Source organism: Chrysemys picta, chromosome 3 (genome assembly GCF_011386835.1).
Source record: "Chrysemys picta bellii isolate R12L10 chromosome 3, ASM1138683v2, whole genome shotgun sequence".
Taxonomy (NCBI): Eukaryota; Metazoa; Chordata; order Testudines; family Emydidae; genus Chrysemys; species Chrysemys picta.
The window spans coordinates 99,910,845-99,927,306 of NC_088793.1; the positions used below are offsets into that span (position 1 = coordinate 99,910,845).

Sequence of the window (16,462 nt, forward strand, 5' to 3'; positions counted from 1 at the left end):
TTGAAGTCAATGGGAGTCTTTCAGTTGAGTTCATTAGCTTAGGATCATGCCCTGGGTGCCCAAAATGGAAGGTCAGCAGGTACCTTTTTTTCTCAAGCAATGCCATTGGACTCAGTAATACTGCTAGAGGAATAAGGCATTGTATAATACAAGTCCATGTATCACAATCTGGCCCAACAGAAATTAGAATATTATAGAGGTAGTTGATATTGACCTCTTGTGACCAGAGGAAGGGGTTAACCCTATACAGGGTGCTGAGGAAGCCATTCCCCCTCACTCCTGCTGGGCATACTCCAACTGGAACCACACTATAAAATGAAGCACCTAAGCTCAGTCCCCCCCGGGGAGAAGAGAGATTGTTGCAAGCTTCTGTCCGGGAGCTATCGGAGCCCAGACCACAGAGGCCAGGCAAATACCTGGCGGTCCACAAACGCCCACAAGGGGAAGCAGTCATTGGGAACTTTGCCTGCTGACTATCCTGGAGGATCAGAGGACCCGTGAACTATGGAGCAGGAAGACAGGGTAAGAAGTAGTCTAGGGGAACCAGACATTGATCCAGTTGTGGAACCAGGAACAGAGTCAGTGTGTTTTGGAGGGATCCCCGCTGACTCATGGTGGATACACTCACTACTGTTAGGGTCCAGGGCTGGGACCCGGTGGAGTAGGGAGTGCCTGGGTCCCTCTACCCTGGACACCAACCTACCCTTGGGTGGTGGCCCATCCCCTGCCTAGCCACTTGGCCATGCTGACCTGCACAGAGGGGTGGCCCCATTGACTCTGGCCACTAGGGCACGCCATCCTGCACAGAGGAGGGTGGTCCCATTGACTCTGGCCATTAGGTTCTACTGTCCTCTGCTTAAGGGTGGTCCCATTTACTCTGGTTGCTTGGCCAGACAGTCCTGAAACTAAGGACAGCTCCCTGACTCTAACCATTAGGCTATACCACCCTGAGAGGAGGAACGGTCTGTTGGACTTGGTCACAGGGCCATAACACTGCTGCCCTGGCATGGTGGTGTGACAGGCTATACTTGCCCGCAACACCCTTATTTTAGGTTGCCTAATACTTTCCATTATAAGAATTCTTGGGACCTTTTCTTTGAGAAGCTCTCACATCTCTATTAGTTGCAGCAGGCCTTTGATATTTGGTAGGGGGAATCCCTCTGGCTATGTCCTATGAAATTCTGTTCAGATTTTGCTGAGACCAACTGTTAAAAATCATTTCTCTTTCCTCACCTGCATTCCTCAGGAAAGTATTGGCAGCCTGTCCAACTCACAGAACATTCCAAGGCTGGGCTCAGGGTGTTCCTGTCGCAGCAGCACCACACATTGCAGGGGGAACATCATGGAGTGACAGGACCAGCTGGCTGTAGTGTTTGTGTGGGAGGCAGCAACAGAGTTGGGCCAGGATGCTTCCACTCTGTAAATCACCAGACCCAGGACATGGTCACAATGGCCCATTTAATAATCCCCCTCCCCAACTTTTTTCTTTAAGAAAAACAAAAGGTTAAAACAATCTAGGAAGTTACACAATGTTACAATAAGTTACAAGAATGTTGTTTAGGTTGCAAAGTCAAAAACTCAAAAGTTAGGAGTGTGCAACCTTAATTCAGCCTCCTGGTGTGTGTGCATTATGATACAATATTGTAATTATATGATCACATACTATTTTTTCCAAATGACCCCATTCAGTGCACATAACGGATATACACAGGGGCAGAATTAAGGTTGGATGGGCAATTGTAAATCTGGCATTTCCTAATTTTGTGTTCTTGACTTTGCAAACCTACATTATATTATTTTAACATGAGACCAGCTTTTCCTCAGACCCAAAAAAGAGCTTGTCTTTCTTACCAACAGAAGTTGGGCCAATAAAAGGTATTACCTCACCCACCTCTCTCTCTAATATTCTGGGATCAACATGGCTACAACACCACTGCATACAATTATTTTAACATAGTTTTTATGTGTAATATGAAATATGTTCATACCTGGGCTAGATCTAGGGTAGGGTGACCAGATGTCCCTATTTTATAGGGACAGTCCCAATATGTGGGACATTTTCTTCTATAGGCGCCTATTACCCCCCACCCTCTGTCCCAATTTTTCACACTTGCTGTCTGGTCACCCTTATCTAGGGGAATCTGCCACCTCTAGCCATTTTAATTGTATAACTGCATTTATAAAGATTGAAAAGACTATTTAAAATGGATGACATGATTAGTTGATTAGTTAAATTATGTCTTAGCCTAAAAGCTGGCTTTTGAGCACCATTTTATGGAAGAGTAGTGGTCCTTTCTAAGTACACCTCTACCTCGATATAACGCTGTCCTCGGGAGCCAAAAAATCTTACTGTGTTATAGGTGAAACCGCGTTATACCGAACTTGCTTTGCTCCATCAGAGTGCGCAGCCCCGCCCCCACGGAGCACTGCTTTACACGTTATATCGGGTCACGTTATATCGGGCTAGAGGTGTAGTAGAATAGCTGGTAATTGGAAATTTGAATTTAGAGATGGATACTGTAGAATTTACACCCAAATAGTTGTATTAGTCACTTGGAATACAAGGTAAACAGTCTTAAACTTCTGAAAAGTTTTATCAGAAAGCTGACTTTTTCTACAGAAAAAGTCCAAACTAATTCACATTTTGATATAGCTTAAGACAGTGGATTCAGGACTCCACCCATGTACTAAGCTAAATTCTACTATTATTGCTACCTATTAAAAGGAAGAAATCAAAAAAGCATGTCATATCATAAACACAGTGTAACTCTGTAGCTTTTATATTACACTACAAAATCAACCAAAATTCAGTTTATGCACATTACATTCAGTTAACAGCATTTATTGTCACTTACAAAAATAACTGGCTCAAGCTAGGCAAAAATTTATTATATTGCTGAAACAATATATTAACACTTTAAAGTGTTAACCTTTTATCCTGCAGGCTACAGCAGCTTTTAAGGTGCAGAGTGCCTTTCTGTGACCTAGGGTAATTCTGCCTCTCACTACAGTACTAAGTTATCAGCCCTCAGGCTCTAGTGAACAAAGTCTGAGAAGTACTTTTAACTTCTAGCCTAGCTCTCTCCCTGAATAATCTTTGTACTTACACACTGGCTAGTACAGTTGCCAGACTTGCTCCTGTTACTTTCAACCTCGCATTCTGTTTCCCTTCAGTTTGTGTCTCTGTTTCTCCTTCTAGGAGTGCAAATGGACGTGTGGTTTAGGAACATTCCGGTCAATAGACTCCTTATCTCTTGTGGAATAATCTCATATTCTTTGTCTTTATTACAAAAAATTCAAGCTAAACACAGGGTCAAACTAATTCCAGCTAATATATCTAAAATCATATTTAACTTTCAGTTCACCCATTTCAACTTGTTCATTAGTGTTAAACATGTACACCTGCAGGGGGTGTTTGTAATTTAAATTTTTGGACTTGAAACCACAAAATATCCTCTCATAAATAATTCATAATCACACACAGAATCCCTGATTTTAATGGATTACTTGTGAGAGTAAGGTGTTTGCAGGATTAGGTCCCTTAGTCAGGAGAGAGTGGAAACTAAACTGAAAATATTTTTATATTTGGACCATTACGTTTTGTTGAAACTGGAACATAGCACATACCAGACTGGATCAGTACAACTGTCCATCTAGTCCAACATCTTGCATTTGACACTAATTCATAGCAGATGTTTTATAGGAGGGTGTAAAACCACCATGAAGTACCTATAAGGAAGGTGGTTTTTTTTCATAAGAGTAGTAGTTAATGACAAACTTACACCCTCAGGCATAAAGGTTGCTATCCTTTATCAACTTTTGTCCCAACTAATGTAATTGCAGATGACTGTATTCATGAAAATATCTATTTTTTTTCTTACTAAGCTCTCCACCTCACTAAATGTTGTTTTTTGCAGAATTCTGCAGGTTAATTATGTGTTGTACAACTGTGTTTCCTTTTAACAGCTTTTAATTGGCTCTCTCCTAATTTCATTGCAACCTCCCATCATTTTGATTTTGAGAGAGTAGCAGGAGCACCTGATTTACATTTGCTATAACAGTCATTATTTTATAAGTTTCTGTCAAGTCCCCTCTTATTCATCTCCTTTCTGAACAGTTCTTTCTTATCTTTTAAATCTTCTTGCATTTGAAAGTCTTTCTGTGCCTCTAATCATTTTCCTTGCCCTGCTCAAGACCTTTTCGATTTCTACACTATGCCCTCTGGAGATGGAGAGATAAAACTAAACATTATATTCACGGTGAGAGTATCCTGTTGATTTCTATAGCAATATACTATTTCCAGTATTAATCTCTATCCTTTTCTTAAGGCACAAAAACACCTTATTTGCTTTTTGTTTGCTCCTGTGCTTTGAAGAGGTTTTCAGTGAACTGCCCTCTGTGACACACAGGTCACTTTCTGAGTGGTTACAATTAGTTTACAACCTACCACAGTGTAGGAGTACTTCAAATGATTCCTTCCAATATGCATTTCCTTACACTTGTCAAAAATTATAATTATTTCTGACATGTTCTAGTCTAACTTTTAGGGAATATGTTTCAACAGTTTTTTTTTTACTCTTATTACATTCACATGACTTTCAAGGCTCTCATGTCAAATTAAAATATATGAGTAAAAGAATATAAACCGCATTCAAATACTGAATCTCACAGAATAGGATATAATTAAACACTTTTACGTGTAGAGAGCTCATTATCATTTTAATAGACAGGAAGCACTTTGAGGTAGTATGAGTGGATTATATGATCTCTTGTTTACCAGTGTGCTGCATTTGCTCTTTTTGTGGAAAAGGTTTTAGATTTACAACTTTTAAAAGAATGAAAAAGGAATTATTCTCTAGACCTATCATAGGCCTAGATAGGGAAAATGAGTAAAGTACATCAAGTGTTCAAAAATTTAAAAAGGTATGGTAGAATCCCATTAAACTACAATTTGTTAATCTGGCACCTTTTGTAATTTAACACAGAAATGGTGGTCTCTTCCCTGTTCTCAGCAAAGATTATCTTGGATGTCCATCTAAGGAACAAATCTGATATATTTCTGGCCCAGTGACTTTTGAATGAACTTTTGTGTTCCTTAAAAAAATGACAACCTTGAAAATTAACTTGAGGAGGGCTGTTTCACAATCAGATTAAGAATGGGTTTCATACCAAGTTGATTCTGAATTTTGTCTCCATGCTGAAATTCAGAAATTCACTTTCGGTCTCTCATAGATTCAGTGGCACTCATTCACTGTGTTCTAAGCAGCTGGAATTCATATTTCTCTTCGTCTAATGGGGCTTATGACAGTTGCTGTATAGAAGTAATGTACAATGTCTCATCACTGCATTTCATCACTTTCACATATAGATTTCTTTTTCCTACACTGTCTGGCAAAATAGTTCTTTTGGCAGACTCCAATTTTGCTTGAAGGCTGGACAGTATTTACATGCAGCTTGTTGGAGAATAACAGAGTTCTCACTTTTTATTTGGGTACAGTAAGTCAGATACTTTACTTTCTCAAGCAATTGCATAGAGGGAGAGAGCTAAACAGGTCTCTCAACAGGTAAATAATTACAGCAAGCATTTATACCTTTTGTTACAGACAATGAGCAACAGCTGCATTTTGTTTATACATAGGTCATTCTGATATCTTGTTTTGCTCACTAATGTAGACTCAGTCTACATTCCATATTATCTACACATTATCTACACAAGGTCGCAACAACTTCTCACACAGTTCTTTCCCACTCGCCTCACACATTCCTCGCTTCTACAAATCTCGCGTTATTAGGGTTACAGTTAGCCTGACTCTTGCTAATGAACTGTCATACATTGCATCCCCTTCCTGTCAGTTCTTTCTCGGCTTCCACAACCCCCCCCCTTTTGTACTACTAGTACAACAAACATTTTCAAATCTCTATTTGCATTAAGTCTTGGAATTCAGATTCTACTTCAGATGCTTCAACCTTAGGGGTTTTGATTGGATGTAATGACAATGCATGATGAGCATGGACATGAAAGGTATTACTATTATTACATCCTTTACAACAACAACATACTCCTACACTAACTAACACCAACACAAACAATAATATTCCCATAGCAATAATATGATGGGGTTGTTGTACAGTCTTAGTCATAAAACGCAATACATCATACTTAGTACATAAGGTGGACACTCTATAAGCTGTATGAAAGGCTTACTTTTCAACTTGATATATATATTGAAGCATGTGAATTTGCCCTTGTATTTCAGAGATCTTCTGAACCTCTGGTAACAGTGAAAGCAAATTTTGAAATTGATCAGGTACTAAACTAGTCCAATTAAAGGGTATCTGGAACCTAAGGGTTACTTGCAAAATTCTATCTGCAGTCCAGTAAATAATATGATTGCCTGTAGTGGTAATGAGATTAAAATGTATGTCTTGCTATGTGGTGGCTTTAACATACACACAGCTATCATTAGCTTGGAAAAAGTAAGTGTCCTGTCAGGGTAGTTCCTTGTCCCCTACCCTCCCAGTAGTCATGAAGAGTAACAACTGCTCCTGGCTTCAGTTTACGGATACACTGAAGCTGTGGGGGTTCTAACGGCCAAAATGTCCATTGACTCCCTAACCCCATCCAAATGTCAGATGTAATCCCAGGAGCACTGACTAAAAATCGATTGGGCATACCAGGAGGTCTAATTTCCCAGATGTCTCGGTGAATTACCCAATCCCACATGCATCTTCCCCATGGACCCGGCAGGATTCAGTATGTGGGAGCCCACCCCCTCCCAACCGGTCCATATGCTTGGAAGGAGCACTGAGAACGTCCGCACTTCCACCCAGTCTCCAAGTATGTCTCCATGGCCACAGATCAGATGGTACTCCTGATGTGTCTGTAAGGGCAGTGGGCCAAATCTGATGCTCTAGATCATTCCGAATGGCCATTAGCTGGTCATTCAGGAAATCCTGAATTTCTGAACATGCTAGATGCCACTGCAATGCCTTCCTAGCCTCAGTGATATTCAGTACCATCTCTGTCAGCAACTTCTGGGTCATTGAACTAAGGGTGGAAATAAAATGTAACTCACCAACTCCAGCCTGTACCTGGGTTAGTTGTGCCCCAGAAACAAGGCCAATGGCCTTCTCTAGTTGCCCCAATTTCTCATCATGTTCTTGGTTCTTAAAAATATTCCAAACTGCTGCTGCACTATTGGCCCCATCCCAAAGGGATCCGGTCAAGTCTCTCTTCTTTCTAGAAGAAATAACCCAAGCCCTCTGTTGTGCTAATCTAATGGCAGCCCTCTTTGAACAATTTGGGTATGTAGAGGTAATCTGGAAACTGGATAAGAAAGAAATGAAACTGGATAAGCAATGAAAATTTAACAGTCCCTAGTGTAGTGTTAATCACAGTCCATTGATATCCTAATACATCTCTCTTTGGTGTAGTACTATACCACATCTGTTGGTTGAACATCTTTATGTACTTCTGGGAGGCATTGATATTAATGGCATAAGAAGGGGTGTATTGCAATAAGGTACAGGTCACATTATTAGTCACTGGAATAATTCTATGCAGGTAAAATTTCCAGTGGCAAAACAAACTCTTTGGGCATTCGTTTAATTGTTCACTAATTGGGTGACCAAATAACAATACGGGCCTCTCTCATTTAACACAGTGCAAATTCCAGGAACATTTGCTATAGAACCCATCAATTGCAATTACAGATTCTTGGGGTTCACTGGTAGTGATATCATATACTTTTATCTCCACTGATCCATTCTTTTCCATTCAATTGTTCGCTTCTATGGGATATCCTGAACCTTAAAAATATTTTTTTTTCAAACAATATTTAAATAAATCACTAAAGTGTGAAGGCCTTGGCCATTGGTTTTATCAAATATATGGCGTTGTCTGTATTTGGATGTGTTACAGGGGTAATAGTGTAATGGAGGAGATGGCGGGGCAATGGCAACAAGGTGCCTTCGGTACTTATAATTTAAAATCCAATTAGGGAGGGCAATACATGCTGAAGGACTTATCCAAAACACAGGGCGCAGCCTGTAGAATAAACCTCAAAATCGAATCAATACCACGTTCCCAAGCATGGGTCCCACAAGTTTCTTTTTGCCAGTGTATAATTCTTTGTTTCTTCACCAGGGTCAGTTCTTAATGTCTTTTGTAGTCAGGAATCCCTGGACTTTGTGGTTTCAATGAAGCAAGTGTTTGTTCTTCTCTTTTCCTGAAACAGTGTGATCAGCATCATACAGGGGAGAGGTTACTAGCACATCACCCTGTAATGGTTTTGCTTCTTCTAGAAAAATCCAAAGGCACAGTAGGTCTGTCAGTGGACAAGGGAGAGGTTACTAGCACTTCACCTTGTCTTTTTTTTCTTTTTCCTGCTGTCCAGAAGGCACAGCAGAGCTAGAAGGAGAAATAGGCTTATCAGTCGAAGAGTCCTCCCGAGGTGGAGGGGTCTTTTTACAGTGAGAAGCATGGGTCCAGGCAGGTAGTCCTTGGCACTTCACAGCGGTGTTGGTGGTTAACAGGACTTGGAAAGGGCCTTTCCAGTGTGGAACCAAAGCAGTCTTTCGTTGATGGACTTTACGTAGACTCAGTCTCCTTGTTTCAATGAATGGCAGGGCTGCTAGGGTCTTTGGTTAGCACTTCTTTTATCTGTGAGAAAAGAAACCTAACACGTTTCATTAATGCCTGGCAGTGTTTTGCAGATCAAATAGTTGCTTGGGCACATTCAGGCCCCCCTTTTCTTGGTTGTCAGCCAAGTCTTAGCTATGAACAATGTCCGTGGATGGGGCCAGCATCTTATCTTTTGACTGAGCTTGCTTGTTTCATAGGCAGCCCAGGTTTCAGTGGCTTCTACCTTATTAGTTAGAAAATTGCATTAATACGGATGCTTTCTGGCTTGCTTCCAGATCCAAAGCTATCCACAGCTTAAAGATTCTTACTTAAAAAAGGTTTCAGAGTAGCAGCCGTGTTAGTCTGTATCCGCAAAAAGAAGAACAGGAGTACTTGTGGCACCTTAGAGACTAACAAATTTATTAGAGCATAAGCTTTCGTGGACTACAGCCCACTTCTTCGGATGCATATAGAATGTCCATTAAATTTGTTAGTCTCTAAGGTGCCACAAGTACTCCTGTTCTTTTTACTTAAAAAAGGGACACAATTAACTTTCCCAGACTTTTGATTGCCTTTTACTTTTAACTTCTGCTTTCAAACACACAGTGATCTGAAAAAGACAACACAACCTATATTGGTAGGTTTGCATTTCTTTTACCTCTACTACAATATACACTGCACATGTTCTGGGGAAAATGCACATCCTCTCCACAATTCAATTTCCACAACACTAGCCACATCAATTTCTACAAAGGTGTAACTGTTTCTTTTGTGCTTACAAAATCTCCATGCACCCCTAGTAAAGTGACAGCTCGACCACACAGAGCCAGGGGCACTGTCCTTCTCTCTCTTTACCAGATCTTTTATCTGCTATTTTGTTACCCAAAACCAAATTCAAATCTTTTATTCTCCTGGCTTTGACTATCCTGCTGCAGCCACAACCTTTGGTCTTTAGTTAAAACATTTTAAATCTTGTAAAGCATTAAGTCACCTTAAGGATTAAATGCTAAATACCATATTAAACAACACTAGTTTCCTGTGTCTGGCAAAAGTATTCTCAGTTTTTGCAACTTTAAACAATACCAATTCATCTCAAACTTATAAAACACAGATCCCACAAAAACCAATAATCTATTTGTCCCGGTGCCTGGTTTTCCAGTACCAGGCGCAAGGGAGTTAAGTAAGTCGGAATGTCAAAAGATCCGGATTCGGGCCAATCAGTGCCCAGGGCTGGCCAATCCTGGGTGCAAAGCTGCAACAAGCGTCTCTTCAACATTCTTTTCTGAACACCGGGTAAAGCCCATTTACTTAACATATAATCCAAAGGGCTATCCTTAGAGGGTTTTACCAGAGACCCACCCATCTGCCTGCTGACACTCTAACAGAGAATTACACAGAGAACAGAGGGAATTATGGCCTAATAGGATCCTATTACAGGAATTTCTACGGGACAGAAGGATCCCAATTCAACCTCAGAGCTTCATCGCACGCAATGGCTTCCACTCTGAGGAATTATGAATGAAAGGCTCAGTTCCGTCCACACACCTAACGCCCAAATACATAAGACAGAAATTCATTAACCGGTTAACCAGAACAGAACCAGACCAGAACCAGATAGTGTCTCCTTATCCTATTAGGACTCACCTTATTGGAACACGAACCCCAGAGGCTGTGGTGAAGCAGAGAAAAGGGGCGAAACACCCCGTTGGCGCAGTTCCCAGTTCGCCGCAGCCATCCGGAGTCCAATGTCCAAGCTTGGAGAATCCCGGTGGAGTCGCCAGAAACTGTCACCAAAATATCGGGTCCACCTAGCTGAGAGCCAATTACAGCCAGACAGGGATAAGGAAGAGTTGCTTTATTCTGCAGAAGAAAGGAGAGCCTTGCACCTTGGTACAAAGACTCTGTCTTACATTTTACCATTCCAATTATTATCCTGGGGATTTGAAATCCCCATGCTTATAATTACTTACTCCTTTCCTTCCACTATGCCCTCAAAGTTTCCAACCTGTTTTCCAATCTCTATCTGTTGCCTGCCCGCTTGGGCCGGATCCTGCTTTTCTCGCTGAACCGTCCCTTCCATGGGCACCAGCTTTTTCACTACCAATTTAGCTAGGAGGGTAGGCTTCTCAACTAGCCCCCACCCTTCCTGGTCTCTTCCCTTAAACATTCTTACTCACAAGGCTACCCGAGTCCTCCCTTGTGAGGCTTGCCACTTGGGCAAAACGCCTGGCCCATTGGCGTTTAACTATTCAATTTTCTTTTGGGGCAAACACTCTGCTCTTACAGCATATGCTGAGCACAAATAATTAAATTTTGACAAGTCCCTGAAGGACCGGTACTTGCTTAGCCAGTGCTTCCTTTTCTTGCCTGGAAGTCCTGTCTCAAGGCTTGCAACTTGCCCTGGGCGTAGGTTTGAGTTGCTGCCTGGTTCATGATCTATGCTCTTAATTGCTCAATTCTAGTGATCAAGTACACAACTCTTCCCTTTTCTCCAACTTCTCTATTGCCCAGTCTTGCTACGACTGGGGTAGATTCACCTGACACCCTTCCCGGTCAACCGGGGTGGAGAGAGGAATGCTAACCCCCTCTCCAGTTCTCAGACTTACTGCGGCTGAGAGTAGGCACACTTTCATCCTCACACACGTACGTCCAGACTGGCCACGTCTGTGTATAACATTCAGAGAAGGTGCTGTGCAATCTCCAACTTGCTTCCTCTCTTGAGAGGGCAGTTCTTTTACGCCCTGGGGTCTCCTGGGGCGTCTTTTCAGTGATTCCAGTCCAGGCCGGCTGCCTGTGGCTTCTTCAGTGTCCCCAAACCACGCTGGCTCCAGGGTCGCAAAGGCAGACTGTTGGATCTCACTGGACAGTTAAGCTTTGCAAATGTAATCTCAGCACTGTAACTTGTATTGCCTTTGGTTTGACTATGTCTATATTTTTTCACAGCCAGCTGGGGCCGAAAGCAGTTTTTCTTTGAACTTAGCCTGGTCTGCGTTGATTCTTGACCTTGAACACAGAGCAACTTTCTCTTTATCTCTGGACCAAGCTGAATTTCAAATTAATCCGTTCCTTTCCTCAATAGACAAATTGCTCCCATTGTGTGTCAGAGGCTTTTTGGTGATTAAAAGCTCCTCTGAGATGTATGATCTTATCTAGATTGAAGGTACCTTCTAATGGGCATTTTTTAGATGAATTTTCATGTGTGTAATGATTCCAATTCTCTAAATACCTGCAGGTTTTAGGACCATAATGTACGTACATGAAATCAGATGGGGTACCCTTAGGAGGTGAGAGGGAATGCTTAGACTGTCCCCCACCCATTTTCCAATCACACACACAAGGAGGATGCCCTGTCCACTCTAGCAGCACATAAACTAAGGATCTCTCCCTACAGGGTACTCACACAGGAGAGGCTAACGAGGATGGCCACGACCCTCCTACACCTCCCTTCAGCAAAGAGCGTCAGCTAGTCTCAGACAGACGGCGCCGCTTACTCTCGTTGCATCCAGTGAGATGATCAGACTGTCAGTGGCTCACACAGAGAGGAAAAGGGGAGGGAAGATGGGTTCACACACTCCTAGACCCAGGTAGCTTCCTCGCCGGATGATGCCAGGCAGAGTTAGGTCGGATCTCCTAAAAGATCCTCTAGTTACCGGGCTTGCATTAGAGTAGTTCTGGTCACGAGCCAAAAGACTTCGCAGAGTACTCTGGGCATCTTCCGGTAACTCTCAATTCACACTGGTGTGTACACACACACACGCCCCCCCCAAGGTCTCTATCTCCAAATACCACGATACATCTGTACCTTATGTCCGGACTCAATGCACTATGAGGCGGTAACAACCCCTCTTGAGGCGGTAAAAACCTCTCAGCACCGGTGCATACCTATGCATCTCTCTTATGCATATGGGGGTGGCCAAACTAAGAGTTCCCCAGAACCGCATACAACTACCTTATTGGAGGCGGCAAAACAATTCCCCAGAACCGCTCTGCATCTGATCTTGCTGCACAGTCAATAAGTTCGGATGGCGTGAGCCCAACAGGGACAGACAGCCCCACGGACAGTCCTCCTCCGACACCCCAGTAGAGATTTCAAAAGGTCTCCTACCTCTATTATGGCACCATGGGGTTCGAAGGGGAACGATCCGTAGCAGCTGCCGGTGCCTCTGCGGACGTTGCCATCCCGGACAAGCCCCCAAATTGTCGGAGAATAACAGAGTTCTCACTTTTTGTTTGGGTACAGTAAGTCAGATACTTTATTTTCTCAAGCAATTGCGTAGAGGGAGAGAGCTAAACAGGTCTCTCAACAGGTAAATAATTACAGCAAGCATTTATACCTTTTGTTACAGACAATGAGCAACAGCTGCATTTTGTTTATACATAGGTCATTCTGATATCTTGTTTTGCTCACTAATGTAGACTCTTAGTCTACATTCCATATTAATTATCTACACAAGGTCGCAACAACTTCTCACACAGTTCTTTCCCACTCGCCTCACACATTCCTCACTTCTACAAATCTCGCGTTATTAGGGTTACAGTTAGCCTGACTCTTGCTAATGAACTGTCATACATTGCATCCCCTTCCTGTCAGTTCTTTCTCTGCTTCCACAATATCTATCTCCACACGTCTCACACTGTCTGGTTGCTGCAAGGTTTGGGACCCTTCCTTGCACTGTCTGTACTTTACTGTGGCTTTATGGTATTCTTTAGTAAGGGAACGGATAGATTAAATGACAGCTCAATGTCATCAGGCAGTCTATGACTTTAAAACCCAGATCTTCTGTCTTTTACAATGACGACACCCTGGTGACTCCTCAGGCAAATCACCTCATTGGAAGGCACTATGATCTAGTGGGATATATCTATTGCCTCTTCCATTTCTGTGTGATTCCAGATCTCTGTTCTGACATTGACCTATTGTGACCTTGGGTTTTAGTACCACTGTGATCAACTCTAGTCTTCCATCTCATATGACACAGGCCATAGAACTTCCCCAAAATCATTCCTGAAGCCTATCTTTTAGAAAAACATCCAGTCTTGATTTTAAAATGATGGAGAATCCACCACCATCGTTGGTAAATTGTGCCAATTATTAATATTCTAGCTGTTAAAAATTTACACCTTATTTCCAGTACGAATTTGCCTTGCTTCAATTTCCAGCCACTGGAGTGTGTTATACCTTTCTCTGCTTGATTGAGGAGCCCATTATTAAATATTTGTTCCCCATGTAGCTACTTAGACTCAAAAAGATTAATCAAGCTTAAAAAGAAAAGATTAAATTAGTCTATCACTAAAAGGTATGTTTGCTAATCCTCTAATTCTTCTTCTCTTATCAACATTCTTCTTGAATTGTGGACACCAGATCTGGACAAAGTATTCCAGCAGAGGTTACTCCTGTGCCAAATATAGAGGTAAAATAACTACTCCTAGTTGAGATTTCCTTGTTTATGCATCCTGGGATCACATTCGCTCTTTCGGCCACAGTCACATGGGTGCTCATGTTTGGATGATTATACATACAATCCCTAAACTTTTTCAAAGTCACTTCTTCCCTGGATAGAGCCCCTCATCCTGTAAGTATGGTCTATGTTCGTAGAGGTATACATTTACATTTAGCCATATTAAAATATATAGTCATTTGCTTGTGTTCAGTTTAGCAAGTAATCCAGAGCGCTCTGAATTAGTTACCTGTCCTCTTCACTATTTACCACTCCTCCAACTTTTGTGTTATTTCCAAACTTTATCAGTGATGATTTTATGTTTTCTTCCACGTCACTGATAAAAATGTTAAATAGCATAAGGCCAATACCTGGGGATCCATCTGGAAACACACCCGTTCAATGACAATTGCCCATTTACAGTTACAATTGGAGACCTATCAGTTAGCCAGTTTTTAATCTATTTAATGTGTGCCATGTTAATTTTATCTTCTAGTTTTTTAATCAAAATGCCATGCAGTATCAAGTCAAATGCCTTACAGAAGTGCAAGTATATTACATCAACACTATTATTTTTAGTATCCAAACTTGTAATCTCATAAAAAAAGATTTTAGACATCAATTCAGTTTGACAGGTTATTGTGAGGTGTTATTCCATATTCTTTATGAAAATATGCTTAGTAGCTACATGCTATGAATGACATCACATGAGCCATCTTGCATAAAGTATCATTGGAAAGGTTATGATTTACTGAATTATGATTATCCAATGTGTATGCCTGTATCATTTCTGTATCTGAAGTTAGGAATATTGACTATGTGTTTGTATTTCAACTATGCTACTTTGGGTGACGCCCACTGCTAGCACTTCAGGTACAACAATGGAAAAGCCAGACAGGGCGGATGGCCCATCAGCGAGGACAATGGACTGTGAAAAGCTTGGCCTTCCTGTGGACCCTCTATACTGCCACTGACTCATGGACTCTGTGATCCTCTGTGGTCTTGTCACCAGATACTAAAACGTTATCTGGGACTTCTTGTAACTTTCCACTGGAAGGGAATCAACACACTTTGGAGGTAGAACTAGTGTCAGGAGCCATCTGGGAAGGCAGCAAAGTGAAACAGAATAGCTACTTCAATCAAGTGTTAAGGCCAAGGCCCACAGCTCTGATATGCCTGGTCAATAGAAGCCCAACAAAGGATTGTGTGACATGACATGAGAAGCCTAGCCCACCACCCATGCCCTGGATACTGGAGTAAGTTTGGGGAAACCCATCTTCTGTCATGCCTGTTACTTCCAGGGAGGATACATCTGCAGCTCCCCTGGTGATTCTCCTGGATGGTGTGTGTGTGGGGGGGGGAGGGGCCTATGCTCGCACTGAATAATTGTGTTGTGGACAGGGCCAGCTCTAGGTTTTTTGCCGCCCCAAGCAGAAAAAATTTTGGCTGCCCCCCGTCCCAGCCCTGGGCTCCTCAATGCACCCCCCTGCTGACCCAGCCCTGGGCTCCCCCTACCCCCCCACCATTGCCTCTGACACACACCTCTTGCTGCCCCAGCCCTGGGCTCTCCACCCCCCACCCTGCACCCTCCTTCAGCTGCAGCCCTGGGTCACTGGTAACTCGCTCCCAGGGCAGGTCATTCAGCAGGAATTTTGGATATGCACAGAACACTGACAGAATTGGTTCCCATATGGTTACAGAACTGCAGTGAAGTGGATCAATTTTCAGCTTGAGTGATTGGAGGATATCTGGATGCATATTATAAGACTGTCCTACATAAATGAGGAAAAGTTGAGGTGCCTTTATTATTCTTTTTTTTTTTCCATAGATTCATAGATTCTAGGACTGGAAGGGACCTCGAGAGGTCATCGAGTCCAGTCCCCTGCCCGCATGGCAGGACCAAATACAGTCTAGACCATCCCTGATAGACATTTATCTAACCTACTCTTAAATATCTGTTTTAACAAAAATATTTTGTTTAAAAATAAACAAAAAAAATATTTTGTTCCATTCTTTCTTTCTATGGGTAATTTGCCAATGCAATATCACTGTCTTCCTTTTAAAACAAACAAACAAACAAACAAACAAACAACGGCTGTTGAAAATAGCAATTCCAGTCCTAATAACCACTGGGAAGCATTTCTTGCTCAATTGGATCCTACTTTTTCTATAGCAAGTTACAGTGGATCAGTATATTTGATTTGGGAGAAATGAAGTAACAGCCGCCCAAACTGAGCTTGAGCACTCCTGAATTTTGAGGTGTTCAAATCTGGAACGCAGGTGCTGGGGGGGAGGGAGGAGGGCTGTGGCTCCGCAGGGGAGCACGGCAGCATGTATGCAGCAGCGTGTCTGGCGCTGCGCAAAGCCAGACACGCTGGTCTGAGTGGCACGGTAAGGGGGC

General features: G+C 42.3%; 1 long non-coding RNA gene across 1 annotated transcript in view; it reads right to left on the bottom strand.

Moving 5' to 3' along the window:
• Positions 1–5,470: 5,470 nt before the first annotated feature.
• LOC122173570 (uncharacterized) overlaps positions 5,471–16,462 on the bottom strand; it is a 32,020-nt gene continuing 21,028 nt past the window's right edge. Inside the window, exon 3 of the long non-coding RNA XR_006174146.2 lies at positions 5,471–8,662. This is a non-coding gene — a long non-coding RNA (uncharacterized LOC122173570). The remainder of the gene's footprint in view (positions 8,663–16,462) is intronic.